The sequence below is a fragment of the Equus quagga genome, chromosome 5 (genome assembly GCF_021613505.1).
Source record: "Equus quagga isolate Etosha38 chromosome 5, UCLA_HA_Equagga_1.0, whole genome shotgun sequence".
NCBI classification, from domain to species: domain Eukaryota; kingdom Metazoa; phylum Chordata; class Mammalia; order Perissodactyla; family Equidae; genus Equus; species Equus quagga.
The window spans coordinates 138,586,455-138,601,012 of NC_060271.1; the positions used below are offsets into that span (position 1 = coordinate 138,586,455).

The 14,558-nt window shown below is 43.8% G+C and overlaps 1 protein-coding gene across 7 annotated transcripts in view; it reads right to left on the reverse strand.

Moving 5' to 3' along the window:
- SNTG2 (syntrophin gamma 2) overlaps positions 1-14,558 on the reverse strand; it is a 319,099-nt gene that overhangs the window by 171,678 nt on the left and 132,863 nt on the right. The window lies entirely within an intron of this gene.

Consider the following 14,558-nt stretch of genomic DNA (forward strand, 5'->3'; position numbering starts at 1 on the left):
GATCCCTAACATAGGTGCCTTTCAAACTATGCCAGCCTTACACAAGCGCAAAAGGAAGCGAAATACTCTATTGTGCGGTTGACAAATGAGGGGCACCTGATGAAGTTTATATGTGTAAGATATAAATAATTATTTTATAGGTATATTTAAGAGTTTAGTATACTGGGTAGATTAAAATAGGAGTGACTCAGAAGTGAGGAAATCTGTTTCCCTTCTTAGCTCTAACGCACATCAGCCATGTGTTCTCGAGAGTCCAACTTAGGTACCTAGACACCGGGACCTGTTCTCCTCGAGCTGTTTCGAGAATGAGACAAAGCAGTAATGTGTGCGCAGGTGCCTTGCGGAGTGTGAATGGCTGTGCTCGTCTTCTGCGTAACCACCACGTGGGGGAAAGTAAGAGAGTAATGAGAAATACAACACGATCAGGCAAGGGCAGCAGAGATCTCAGCAGTAAGGGCGTTCAAAGCAGCCAAAGAAGACTTTAAAGTTTCTGATCTAACTGTGAACAGAAAGGCATGTGAAGGTCCCCCGAACAGAAGGAGCAGGTGGAGGTCACAATCCGGGAGGAAAACCTGGGCAGTGGTAGTCCCAGAGCAGAAGGTAGCATCTTGGCTCTGGTGAGGACAGCAGTTTGGGGTTCCTGCAGAAGAATGAGGCTGGATTTGGAAAGAGATCAAACAAAGAACCACAATGAGTTGAGGTCCCAAGTCTGCCATCAGAAGGCAATTCAGGGAGAAGGCTGCGGAGACAACAAACCCTTCAACATGCTGTGCTCTGTCCTGGAGGGTCGCGGCCAGCACACAGCAACCCTGGAGCAGACGGTGCCAGCTGGACCCCAGGTGGATCTGGATCTCAGCACCTCACATGTGGACAGGAGACCGAGCCATCGCTCATCTTCTATGTCATGAGAGCGACCTGCGGGAAGCTGCAACCACCCCGTCGAAGGCCGGCTTCTTCCATAGTGACGCACAATGTAGGCATTTTATATCGTGTTTCACAGAACACATTCCATAATGTTCTAACTCAGAAGGAATGTTCAAACCCCTCCCTCATTTTATGCATGCAACTAATGAGGCCCCAAATCAATGACCCAAACCACACTCCATCAGTGACAGTGCTTTACAATTTGATCCTGACATCTGCCACTGGTCAGTTGCATTTAGAAAGTATCACCTTTTCTCCGTGTATTTAGATAAACCCACATGATGCTCCTTTACTTTCATTAACTGAGTTCTGTAAGGCACAGCTTTCCCTCTCAGACAACAGAACACAACCTCTTCACAATTCCCAGGTTGACACCACCCCAACTCCGGCCGCTCCTCCTGGTGGACACACCGTTAGGTTCTCACCAGGCAGCACCGGGAAGTCCTCATGACCACACACAACGAGACCACACTCCTGGAGAGTAAATGAAACGCTTTATGTGACGAGTGCACGATGAAGCTGCAGCAACAAGGCCAGCTGCTCGGGTTACAAACTGACAAATTCCTTTTCTTGCCTGCTACTCACTGTCGAGTGACAGATGTGGCCTTCTGGATTCCAAAGGATTCACAAACAGCTTCCAGTGTTTTACAAAGCAAGATGTTTGCTAGGATTCCTTGCGGATCTTCTACGAGGCAAGCGAGGTAAAGGGACACATTTGTTTGTTAAGGCACTAGAAATATGAAAATGGAGGTCACCCCGACCTCTCCTGATTGTTTCTTGAAATCCCTCTACCTTATAATATCGTCTCAAAATAGTTCCCTTCACCTTCAAACACTTGCTGTTAAATGCAATTTATTATTTATTGAGGGATTTGTGATTCTGAAATCTTCAAAAGGACATTAATACATCAGTGAACAAAATTCTAATAATGGAGAAATGTCAGGTAGAAGTCAAGAGTAAGCCCTATCAATATGTTCAGCATCGGCAGGAATAATTTTGCTCCTGAACCTAGGAAAGACATGATAGATGGATTTTTCCAGCCTGTTGGTGCTCAGAATCTAAAACCCATAAATTTGTAAGGGTAAAAGGACATCAGAGTGGTGGGACTATTGACTAGACAAGTCACTTCACAGATTGGCAGACAGAGGTCTTGAGAATGTTGTAATCTGCTAAGGACAGAAACAAGTGGCAAAGCCCTGAACGGTGTTTTAACCCCAGATCCTGTCTCAGGTTTTCTTTCGACCTGTGTTGATTCATTTAGAGTAACTGCTTCTGGCCCTATTAACACATCTGTTAACGCTTTGATGCCTCCTACTTCATGCAACACAAAACAGAGTTAGCTCAAGGCTGGGGAAAGTGCTCCACAGAGCCACACCCTCCCCCTGGCCCCAACCTCACTTCTCCCCAACACCCACATGCACACACACGTGACAAGAACATGCACGCTTTCACCATCCATACAGCATGAACCACGGGACTGGTCATTTACTGTCCTTTCCAGGACATGTTTTTAACACCTCATAGATTTCTGTGGGGAATACCTTAGGAATACAGGGACTCACTCACTGGTGCCTGGTAACAGTCACCATTCAGAACTTGTAGGAAAGGGGCAGCCCCCAGAGGTCTCCAGCCCCCTGGCGGACCTGCAACATGTGACCGCGTGAGGGACACGCAGAGGCGGGCTTGGGCAGGGACTGCCCCACTCGTCCCTACGCACCTCCTCTTCTGTCTCTCTCTCCCTCCCCCTTCCTTCCTCACATCCTTTTCTGTTCCTTAATTCCTGAAAGCGCACTGTGTGCCAGTATTCCTGGAATCAGCCACAAGGACTATCAGCTGACTTCAAAGAGCCCCTGGCCCCACACTGTGTTCTGGTTTCAACAGCCTCCTCGTCTTGGATTTGATCGCACAGTGAGCCTGGGGACGTCCTCTCCCAAACCAGGGTGCGTCCCGTTGCAAGCTGCTCCTCAACAGCTGCTAATCAGACAGAGTTAGGACCTCACAGAGCAGACACCGTCAGTCTGAGGGGCTAATAAACGTGCCCTTCACACTGGGCTTTGCTTAGCACGGTGCCCAGCTGAACAGTGAGATGAGCCGTGTGGAACACAGATCCCAGCCGCGTCTCTCACTTCTGCGTTTCTGGACGTGTGGAGAAACGCATTGCAGGGGGCCCCCGCCACTCGCCTCAACTTCAGTTCTTCCACATTTTGTCCATACAAATATGAACCCATCATTGGCCCCTATTTGCCTCAAAATCCTCAAGTAGGAAATGAGAAGTTGGACCCACCAGATGATCACAAGGTCTTTCTGTTTCCCAGTTTTACACATTTTCAGTTCCAATGATTGAGCACAGAGGTCACACCTGAAATAGGACTCGCTCCTGAAATTATTTTTTGAGTAGCTATTATACTATCTATTAAAAAAAAACAGATGCAAGAGCCAAAGAAAATGCACATGACCAGTTTATTCATTTTAACACCCCCTTTTTAAAACATGGTTACTATTTCAGTTCCTTTCAATGCGTACTTAAAATATAAGAAATTTTCAACTAATTGACTCTCTCCCTTCAGGATCACAATCAGGCCTGTATTGTCTCTAACTGCCTCTGAAGATTTCATATTCTTAAAATATAATGAACAATTATCTGCAGGGACTTTTTGAGAGTATTTGTGAAGATGAAATCACTTTCACATGGTAGAATCACATCTGAGCAAGGCAGGATTTTCCGTCATGTAGTTAAAACCAACAGTTATCTTTTGTGTTAACTTCCACTCTTCTGGGTGGACCACCTGAGATTTCCTTTGCTGAATGCTGTCGTGGACGTTATTCTCTGTCAATTGCTCAGTGACCCTTGTGCTTGAAATCCTAGCACACTAGGAAAAACACTGTGTATCGCCATTTAAAAATCTCATCACATTCCGTTCAAACATGGTTTCAAAAGTAACACGTGACTCAGGCTGAGGGTGTGCTGTCTCGTCGGGATGTTGGTCTTCTGGCAGTAGCGGCCTTCTGGATAAGGAATCATCTTAGGGAGACTGTGAACTTACTGAATGAATTGAAATTCAAGCAAACAAATAAATCTCAAAGGACAAAGAAGGGAAACAGTCTTCAGTGTTCTGGCGACCGAGGCTGAAAGGGCAGGAGGGCTCACAGGAACACAGAGGAAAAGGTTCTGGGCCATCACACCTGGGTGTGAGTGTTGATTTCAACCTATAAGAACTTCGAAGACTCATTCAACATCCCTGAGACACGATTTCCTGACCTTTGACAACCGGCCTGAGAAAAATAAAGTCTACGCCACAGGACGATACTCACACGAGTCACCCACTGACGGGCTCTCCCACAGCTGGTCCCAAATCACAGACCTCTGTGACAACAACATCCGGGCACATCATGCTTGAACCAGATGACGTCAAGACACGTAGTCCAGAAGAACTGGAGTGGCACATGTGGTCACTCACAAGCCTCACAAACTTGTTGCTCTGGTGCGATGGTCACTCCTCGTTCCTTGCACTTTAGCGTGTTTTTACGTCTTTATGTCATCAGACAACCTAAGTCTGGGGCTCACAGACTACAAAGCCCAGCTGTCAGTTCTGCAGCATCAATGCACATGTGCACAGACGTGTGAATTTACACACACACAACCCACACACGCACACAACTGCACACAGGTAACTACCATTTAATTGAACCTCTTAAATAGGTCACATCCTCTTGTGCAGACTCAAAGTCTCTCTCTCTCTATTGTTTACTTAATTATACTTAAAAAAATAATTTACTTTTGGAGGGCAGTTTTAGGTCTATAGCAAAATTGAGAAGAAAGTACAGAGAGTTCCCATATACTCTCTGCACCCCCAGCACCACCACTATTAACACCACTCACCAGATGGTACATTTACTACAACTGATGAACCTATGTTGACACATCATTATCACCCAAATCTCTAGCTGACATTAGTGTTCACCTTTGGTGGTGTACATTCTCTGGGTGTGGACGAATGTATAAGGATGTGTCCATCATTGCAGGATCATACGGCATAGTCTCATGGCCCTAAAAGTCTGCCGTGCTCCACCCATTCAGCCCTCCCTCCTCCGCACCCCTGGAACCACTGATCATCCTACTGGCTCCACCGTTCTGCCTTTTCCAGACTGTCATAGAGTTGGAATCATAGTAGGCAGCCTTTTCAGATTGGCTCCTTTCATGCAGAAGTATGCATTTAAGACTCATCCATGTCTTTTCACAGCTTGATAGCTCATTTCCTTTCATCACTTAGTAATATTCCATTGTCTGGATGTACCACAGTTTATTCATCCACCTACTGAAGGACATCCTGATTGCTTTCAAGTTTGGGCAATTATGAATAAAGCTGCTACAAATATGTGTCTGCTCACTTTTTGAGTGGACATGAGTTTTCAACTCCTTTGGGTAAACACAAGGAGCAGGATTGCTGGATCCTACAGTAAGAGTATGTTCAGTTTTATAAGAAACCTCCAAATTGTCTTCCAAAGTGGCTGAACCATGTTGCATCCCCACCAACAATGAATGAGCGTTCCTGCTGCTCTGCACCCTCACCAGCTTTTGGTGGTGTCCGTGTCCTGGATTTTGGCCATTCTAATAGGTGTGTAGTGGTATCTCTTTGTTGCTTTACTATGCATTTCCCTGATGACATACGATGTGGAGCATCTTTTCATAAGTTTATTTGCCATCTGAATATTTTCTTTGGTGATGTGTTTGTTAAGATCTTTGGTCCTTTTTTAATCAGTCTGTTTGCTTTCTTGTTGTTGAGTTTTTGAGTTCTTTGTGTATTTTGTATTAGCCATCCTTTATCAGACATGTTTTTTACTAATATCTTTCTTCTAAAGTATGGCTTGTTTTTTGATTCTTTTCATGGTATCTTTTGCAGAAGGTTTTAATTTTAATGAATTCCAGCTTATTGATTCTTTCTTTCATGGACTGTGCCTTTGATGTTGTATCCACAGTCACTGCCAAACCTACGGCTATCTCGATCTTCTCCCGTGTTATCTTCCAGTAGTTTTATATTTAGACTTGGGCATTTTACATTAAGTCTGTGATTCATTTTGAGCTAATCTTTGTGAAGAGTTAAAGTCGTGTCTGGATTAAATTTTTGCATGTGGATATCCAGCAGTTCCAGCACCATTTTTTGAAATGACTCTTTTTGCTCCCTTGCATTGCCTTTGCTCCTGTATGAATGCTCCTTTGTCAAAGATCAATTGACTATATTTATGAATGTCTATTTTTGGGTTCTCTATTCTGTTCCCTGGATCTATTTGTCTGTTTTTCTCCACCAATAGCACACTATCTTTATTACTGTAGCATTTTAGTAAGTCTTGAAGTCAGGTAGTGTCTGTCCTCCAACTTTCTTCTTCTCCTTCAATATTGCATTGACAATCTGGGCCTTTTGCTTCTCCATATAAACTTTAAAATCAATTTGTAGATATCCATAAAATAACTTGCTGGGGCTTTGACTGGGATTGCATTTAATCTACAGATCAAATTGAGAAGAGCTGACATCCTGGCAATATTGCGTCTTTTTATGCATAACGTGGAACGTATCTCCATTATTTAGTTCTTCTTTATTTCATCAGAGTTTTGTTGTTTTCCTCATATGGCTCTTGTACATATTTTGTTCTACTTATACCCAAGTCATTCATTTTTGAGGGTGCTAACATACATAGTATTATGTTTTAAGTTTCAAATTCTCCTTGTTCATTGCTGGTGTATAGAAAAGTGACTGACTTTTGTATATTAACCCGGTATCCTGAAACTCTGTTGTAATCACTTATTAGTTCCAGTAATTTTTTGGTAAATTTTTTCATATTTTCTACATAGACAATGATGTCATCTGTAAACAAGGGCATTTTAATTTCTTTCTTCCCGGTCTATATACCTAATATTCCTTTTTCTTGTCTTATTGCATTAGTAAGGACTTCCAGCAAGATGTTGAAAGGCAGTGATGAGAGGGACATCCTTGCCTTGTTCCTGATCTTAGTGAGAAAGCTTTGAGTTTCTCACCATTAAGTATGATGTCAGCTGTATGTTTTTTGTAGATATTTTTTATCAAGTTGAAGAAGTTCTCTATTCCTACTTTACTGAGAGGTTTTAGCATAAATGAGTGTTAGATTTGTCTACTGCTTTTTCTACGTCTATTGATATGACCATGTGATTTTTCCTCTTCAGTCTGTTGGTGTGATTATTACATTAATTGACTTTCCAATGTTGAACCAGCCTTGCACACCTGGGATAAATCTCACTTGGTGGTGTAAAATTCTTTTTATATGTTGTTGGATTTAATTTGCTATTATTTTGTTGAGGACTTTTGCTTCTGTGGTCCTGAGAGATATTGGCATGTAGCTCTCTTTCCTTACAATTTTGTTGTCTAGTTTTGGACTTAGAGTAAATGAGGCCTCATGTAATCAGTTAGGAAGTATTCCCTCTGCTTCTATCCTCTGAAAGAGACTATAGAGAACTGGTACAATTTCTTCCTTAGATGTTTGTTAGAATTTACCAGTGAATCCATTTGGAACTTGTGCTTTCTGATTCAGAATGTTATTAATTATTGATTCAATGAACTTAACAGATTTAAACCTATTCAAATTACCTATTTCTTCTTGTATGAGGTCTGGCAAGTTGTGTCTTTCAAGGAATTGTTCCATTTCATCTAGTTTATCAAATTTGTGAGCACAGAGTTGTTCATAGTATCCCTTTAGTATCCTTTTAATGTCCATAGGATCAGTAATGATATCCCCTCATTCATTCCAACATTAGTAAACTGTCTTCTCACTTTTTTCTAGTTGGTCTGGCTAGCTTTTATTAATTTCATTGATCTTTTAAAAGAGCCAGTTGTTGGTTTCATCAATTTTCTCTATTACCTGTTTTCAATTTCAGTGATTTCTCTTTTAATTCTCATTATTTATTTTCTTCTGCTTCCTTTGGATTTAATTTGCTATTCTTTCTCCAGCTCCCTAAGGTAGAAAGTTAAATGACTGCTTCCCAATCTTTCTGCTCTTTTTTTTTTTTAAATTTATTTTTTATTTTTTTCCTTTTTCTCCCCAAAGCCCCCCAGTACATAGTTGTATATTCTTAGTTGTGGGTCCTTCTAGTTGTGGCACATGGGACGCCGCCTCAACGTGGTCTGATGAGCAGTGCCATGTCCGCGCCCAGGACTAGAACCAACGAAACACTGGGCCGCCTGCAGCGGAGCGCGGGAACTTAACCACTCGGCCACAGGGCCAGCCCCTCTGCTCTTCTAATTTATGCATCAATGCCCTAAATGCCCCTGTAAGCGCTGCTTTCACTGCACCACACAAGTTTTGATAAATTGTATTTTTATTTAGTTAAAAATATTTTTAATTTCTCTTGAGATATCTTCTTTGACCCATGTGTTATTTCAAAATGTGTTGTTTGATCTCCACATATTTGGGGAGTTTCCAGCCTTCTCTCTGGTGGCGATTTCTAGTTTAATGCTATTGTGGTTTGAGAGCAGATATTGCATGATTTCTGTTCTTTTAAATTTGTTAAGGTGTATTTTCGTGGCCCAGAACACTCTTGGTGAGTGTCCATGTGAGCTTGAGAAGGATGTTTTTTCTGCTGGTTGTTGGATGAAGTGGTCTGTAGATGTTCTTTGCATCCAGTTGACTAATGGTCTGGTTAGGTACGACTTACTGATTTTCTGCCTGCTGGATCTGTCCATTTATGATCAATCGTACCTCTGTGTTTGTGCTGGTTCATCTGCCATTCACTTGGCAATCCTTCAATTTCCTTCTCAAAGTTCATTTATATCATAAAAGAGAAGCAAGGCACTATGTTTCCCCAATTATTTCCTATATGTCTCAGGGTTAGAGTTTGCTGAGAGAAACTCATGGAAGATTTGGAAGTTGAAAGAGGAGAAGCCAGGAGTCTCTCAAGTCAGATAAGAATACCACTGGGCAGACAGCTCTTCAGGGGCTGCCCCATAGCTCTGAGCACCACTGCTTCACCACTGCAGATGCAGGAGTCACATAAGCATCCTAGAGCTGGTGAGGGTTACAGGCGCTTCCTGGCTTCTTCTTGAGATCAAACTACTTTAGTTCTTGATGTTCAGATTTTCGATGCCACATTCCCTGCCCTTTGCTCTCTCAGGGATTCCAATGTGCTGCGAACAACTATGTCCCCATTTTCAGACTACTATGGCTGGAATTTCTGGAGTTGCTCCTGGTTTCACGAGAGAATCCTAATGGGTAGTGTTTCGGTGTGGGAATAGGGTAGGAGGGCTGCTTATGTTGCACCAGAAAACTTGAGAAAGGAAACAACAAAGCTCAGGGATTAACATTTACAAGGTAAGCCATGGGTGGAGAGCTAGAGAACTCCATGATCCCCTTGAACTGATTCCTTATTTCTTTAACTACAGACTCAAGGTTTATGAAAACAACTCAAAACCTGATACAGCAGGTGGCTGAACGATTGAAGCTGTAGGCTCATCAGGCCTCTCGGGTTGTGTTAGGGCATTGATTGGCAGAGTAGCAATGGGAATGGATCCCAAGGTATCCATGCTCCCTACATTCTCATATCCTACTGGACTCCTCTTTCTCATCCTCCTCTATCTGCAGTTAGTTTCCTCTTGTTTCAAGATCCTGGAATGATCTTCCTAAGGCAACAGCCTGGGAGGAAAATGCTGATCCTTGAGATCCAGTCCCTGCACTTCCCGTTATTTCCAGACCCATAACTAATCTCAGATCTTGGTATAAAGTGTGACTTCAGAAAAGGTATTTCATGCACATCAAAATAATTGCAATATTTTGTCAAATTATAATGGCAGAAACCTTTGAGTGTGCCTGGGAATGTGTCCTGAGGGTGTTAAATCTTCTGCTGGATTGGGCAAAATGTATTGATTTGGGTGCACTGACTAGAGATCTGGATTCAGTCTGTTAGTTCAAGCAGTTGAGATGGACTCTAATGGTTTCCATTGTTGGTTGACTGAAATCAGAACTCACAGAGGCCAAATTCAGCGAGGTTGAGATGCCAGAATTTCCTTGATATGATGTTCAAGAGCAAGGCAAAGGGTCATAGAGATACAGTGCCTTGCTCAACCACTCCCCTGCTGAACCCACACCCACTCCTCCAGGAGCGGTGCAGTGGACACTCCCTTCACCAACAGATTGCGAAGAGCCCAGGTGCGGGAAGCACTGCATCCTGTGAAGGCTGTGCTGTGGCAGCTTTCTGCTGAGGAGGGCTGGTAAATGCTATGCTTCCTTTGAAATTGGTTCCCTGAATCCCAGAGTGATGAAGGGATCCTCGAGGGGCAGAGCCCAGGTGGCAGCACTTCACCACCAGACAAGGTGGTTTGGTTCCCCTGATGGGCAGGAAGGCTGAGGGTTTGAGTGCAGAGAGATTTGGCCATGACTAACTGACCATGGAGCCCTCAGGACTGACAGATGGGGAAGATGATACAATTGCAATTGAGCTGTAAAGTGATAAATCTCTAGATCAGGTGAACAGACTTGACTTGTTATCACAATTGGGCCACAGAGACTCAATCAATTTTGGGAGCTGAGTCAATTTATAGACCCACAGCCCCTTAAACAAAAGACAGTCTAAGTCCACTTGAGGAAAGACTGTCAAGCATTTTTGCTGCAAATCATCCTCTTAGCTTCCATAAAAGGACTGGCGGTACCAGTGACCGCACATTGTGAAAGCAAAGCTTCCAGACGCTAGATCTGAAGTGATGTTAACTCCTGGAGACCCAGCACCCACTACGGTCCACCGGGCAGAACAGAGGGTTAATGTATCCCAGGTGATAACCGTCCATCAAGGCTTGAGTGTCACCTGTCCCACAAAGCCACAGAAGTTGGACATGTGCATCTCCATTACTGTGGGGGAGGGGCTTATACAAGACTGGGCTTGACCAGGTCCCAGTGGAAGAAATGAGTGCATGAACAGGAGTCTAGACGACACAAACACCTCTTCTGTAAACCACATCCATGACTTTATTAGGAGTTTTGTTTCCCATTTCTATGACTTTAACTCTACCAATTTAGAGTTCTTGGAATTAGGACAAAGTGGTGCTGAACCAAAGGTATCTGTTGAAATCTCCGTGGGGTGTCAGGCGATTCTAACGTGCAGTGAGGTTGCGAATCACCTATTTAAACAATTTTCCAACTCATGAATAAGAAAATATTGTTGATTAGTTATCCATCTCTATCTATCATCTATCTACCCTCTATCTATCATCTAGCTAGCTCTCACGTATCTATCTACTTATCATCTATCATCTGTCTACGTGTCTATCATCTATCATCTATCTACCTCTCTATCTAACTATCATCTATCTGTCATCTGTCTAATCTATTTATTTTAGCCTGTTTCTCTATCTGGTACTTCATCCTTATAACAGGATGGAAAGGCTGCCACAATCTCCTATCAGTTCACGATGATGGAGCTTCTGGACACCTGACATGAGCAGAGACCACGAGAACTGCGTCAATTAACCCTGAGAAGATGTGAGGAAGCAGTGGGAGGAGGCAGAGTAACTACCTGAGCAGCTGAGAGGCCGCCTGAGGCAGAGAAGTCCCAGTGACCCCATGAGCCAAGAGCAGAGGCAGAGCCGGGCGAAGGAGCAACTCCTCCTTCAAGTCCAACAATGATTCCCTTGTCATTTTTTGAATACAACTTTTCATTCCGTCGTTAGCCCACACTCATCCTCGTGGGCAGAGGCTTCACTTACATATGATACGATGCTCTGCTTTAGGATTAATTAGCCTAAGAAAAATTCATTCATATTTGTCAAACGAACGACCTGGAGAAACAGGAAACTGAGCCTCAGGTCTTATTAGGAAACCCTTCTAAAAATGCCACGTTACACACAGAATAAACTGCCTTGTGATGCAGAGTGAACTGCCATGCATTCCTGTGAATGGGGGTACGGCCTGGGGTTGCTGCTTGGAATGGATGATCTGGAAGGTTCCATCTTGCTCTGAGCTTCCGTGTCATTGTTTGTTTTTTAACAAGGACTAAGGGTTCTTGAGTTCAAGACCACCTGAACTTAGAATCTGTCATGGGACCTCATGATAACAAAAGTTGCTATTGACTAAAGCATGTATAAGAAACGACTGATCTCAACATAAAAAGGAGGTTCCATGAGATGAGTTAGTGAATTTTAATCAGTTAGGGGCTTTTTATCAATGGTTTTCATAGGAACTAAGAACTTAGACTATGATATTAGAATAGAAGTAATTTTCTATTACAATGTCTTAATTTAACATTTGAGATTTTTAAAGAATTTGTGAACATATTGCAGGAAAATGAAATCCTAACATTTCTCCTTCTGAGATCCTTATAGACAGAGCACAGAGTCTGCTCGGGCCCTCAGTGGACTCTCAGCCTGAGTTCTGCGTGTGGGAGCTGGGGGGCCGGATCAGCGGCAGCCGTCACTCCCCACAGACCACATCGGGGTGGAAGGTCCCCCAGGGGGACCACTCTCCTGCATCACCTCCTTCCAAGACGTTGTTAACCTTTGCACCCGGATGTCAGACTGAGCGATTGCCCATCATCAATTTTCTTTTTTCTCTGGATGTCTCAGAATTTGCCCAATAAACTTAGGGACAGCTCGCTCTCTGCCTTGTCTGCTATGATGTTACATACCAACACAGTGTATCACAAAGAGGGAGATGGTGTGTTTATGCCCATATTATATATTTGTATATTATGGGAATAAACATATTTTTGTAGCCCTAAAGTAGTAAAACTTGTCCAAAGAAGGAGACAGTAGGTAGAGTGATTAAAATTCATTTTATGGCTCTCTTGTGCTGAGCAGAACTGACATTTTTTTTTTCTTTTAGAATTAATTGAAGCTAGAATTTACTCTGAAAAATGAGGGTATGAAACTGAGTGATTTATGAGGTCTTTTACAAATTTAATATTTTTATGAACTTTATGAATCTGAAAAATCGAGATCATATGTCTCATTAACAGTGCTCCAATCATGTCTTTTGTGTCACATAAGAATGTAGACATAGAATTTTATGATTTGTTTCAAAAATATATTTGTATCAGTCAAATATTTGAATAGCTCCATTTATAAGTTTTACACATCATTTACTCGAAAATTTGCTTCTTGGATGAATGCCTTTTACTTTCCCTGGGCTGGGATGAAAGTTATTAAGGGGTGTACTGTCTCTCTTTGAATTACTACGTGTTTCCTCACGTTAAGAAAGCAAACTTTTGCAGAAATTGGGAAACTAACACAAATATTCAGTTTAGAAAGTAAATAGATGAGAACACTTCATCCATGAACATAAACCTAAGCCTGTAGGACCCTCGAGACCAAGAGACGTGTTTATCCCACACGTGAGTCTTCACTCCGTGCCTGGCCCACGGTAAGGGTCGACACACACGTCCTGAACGAGGAAGCGGGCGAGTGCAGGAGCAGCAGCACATCTAGTGAGAGATCACCAACAGACTGCGCGCTGGTCTCACGGAAATCCCGCTATGCAGATTGGAGGACTTTCCGCCCCTACTTGGAACTAAAAGTTGCTCACTAGACAGATAAACACGGATGAACGTGGGCACGCCCACCCCCCGGGGGATGGCAACACGTTAAAATCTTGCTCAATTTCGCTGCGTCAGGCAGAATGAACTCCTTGCGAGGGACTCTCAGGACACAGCCTTTTGCTCCCGGGTGGTCTTCCCGCCTCAGCCCCTCCCCCTCGCCCTTTCCCTGGCCACGCTGAGCTCAGGCCACTGCATGTGGGCCGCTCCCCCTCCCTTCCTCTCACTTCCCAAGTCCAGCTTTATCACCGTCTGCCACTCTGGGCCACCCTGAGCACCATGCGTTGGTCTGTGCCCCCACTGCCCCTCATCACACGTGTCCAGGCACGCGGCCACATTGCACAGACGCACTGCAGGGCTTCTCTGTGCCCAAAGGCCAGAATTAATGCTCCGGACTGGATGTTCATTTCACTCCTCCTTGTATGTGGGAGTCTGACCTGACACTGGCCAAGTCCATGTCCACGGAAGCAACACTGGGCAGATGCCCGCTGACCCACATGCCACACGCCATCACCTGGGCAGAGGCCAGAGGTGTGCATCATGAGACATCCTCCCAGGCAAGTGTGTTACCTACAAATATGCCAGAGGGAGCCAGCATGTGGAAATCCCGACAGACGCCGCTCAGCATGGCCAGCAACCCTGAGGCCCCCAGCTGGACTCCTCTACCCCTTGAATTTCAATCCTCCCCTTTTTAAAGCTGGACCAATGAAACTTACGTTTGGTCTTTGTGGGCTTTTTTTTTTTTTTTTTAGGAAGATTAGCCCTGAGCTAACATCTGCTGCCAATCCTCCTCTTTTTGCTGAGGAAGACTGGCCCTAAGCTAACATCCGTGACCATCCTCCTCTACCTTATATGTGGGATGCCTACCACAGCATGGCTTGCCAAGCGGTGCCATGTCCGCACCAGGGATCTGAACCGGCGAACCCCGGGCCGCCAAAGCAAACATGCTCACTTAACCACTGCACCACCATGCCAGCCCAAAATGTACCTTTTATAGTGTCTGTGAAGACCCCTTGCATATGGTTGTGAGACGTGTCTCTTGGCACTTGACACAGCAGGCATTTCATAGCAATCCTTTTGGAACTTGACTTAC